The sequence below is a fragment of the Dasypus novemcinctus genome, chromosome 8 (assembly GCF_030445035.2).
Source record: "Dasypus novemcinctus isolate mDasNov1 chromosome 8, mDasNov1.1.hap2, whole genome shotgun sequence".
Taxonomy (NCBI): domain Eukaryota; kingdom Metazoa; phylum Chordata; class Mammalia; order Cingulata; family Dasypodidae; genus Dasypus; species Dasypus novemcinctus.
Genome location: NC_080680.1, coordinates 57,468,991 through 57,469,599, shown reverse-complemented (window position 1 = coordinate 57,469,599; position 609 = coordinate 57,468,991). Strand labels below are relative to the sequence as shown.

Sequence of the window (609 nt, the reverse complement as noted above, 5' to 3'; positions counted from 1 at the left end):
GGTTTCTTTGCTTTTCTCAGTCAGAGCTGATTTTTCACTCTCAATATTGAACAGATTTTAACTCTTACAGGGTCCTAGTCTATAAACCTGTCTGAATAGTCACAAGGATGTATTTCCCCACTTGGCACTTAGCCAAGTATAAGAATCTCAGATTTGTCTTGGTTTAACTTAATTGAAACTTCTAGAACAGGCATCAAGTGACCCTAAAAAGTTGAGGTGGCACTTGCTTCAGCAGCACATATACTAAAATTGGAACAACACAGAGAAGATTAGCATGGCCCCTACACAAGGATAACATATAGATTTGTGAAGCATTCCATAATTTTGCACTACATGGACTGAAGTAGCTTTCCCTATTTTTAAAACCACAAAAGTTTAACTTTGTTTTAGTTCTTTAAAAAAAAATCTTAAAAATTTGCAAGGTGTACTTGAAAAAAAATTTTTTTAATCGGAAAAGTTCATGATCAAGAATGCTTATGGTTGCTTTTGCTATTAATAAGTAGATATAATTTAACCAAATTCTCCAAGTAATAACTTTTGAGAGGCCCTATCGTTTCCCTTCAGTTTAAAACAATGGTGGTTAAAGTTAAAAAAAAAAGTTGAGGTGAA

General features: G+C 33.2%; 1 non-coding gene across 1 annotated transcript; it reads left to right on the top strand.

Moving 5' to 3' along the window:
• Window positions 1-223: 223 nt before the first annotated feature.
• On the top strand, window positions 224-326 carry LOC111765554 (U6 spliceosomal RNA). The gene has a single exon (XR_002797860.1). It is a non-coding gene; the product is annotated as a U6 spliceosomal RNA (small nuclear RNA).
• Window positions 327-609: the final 283 nt, after the last annotated feature.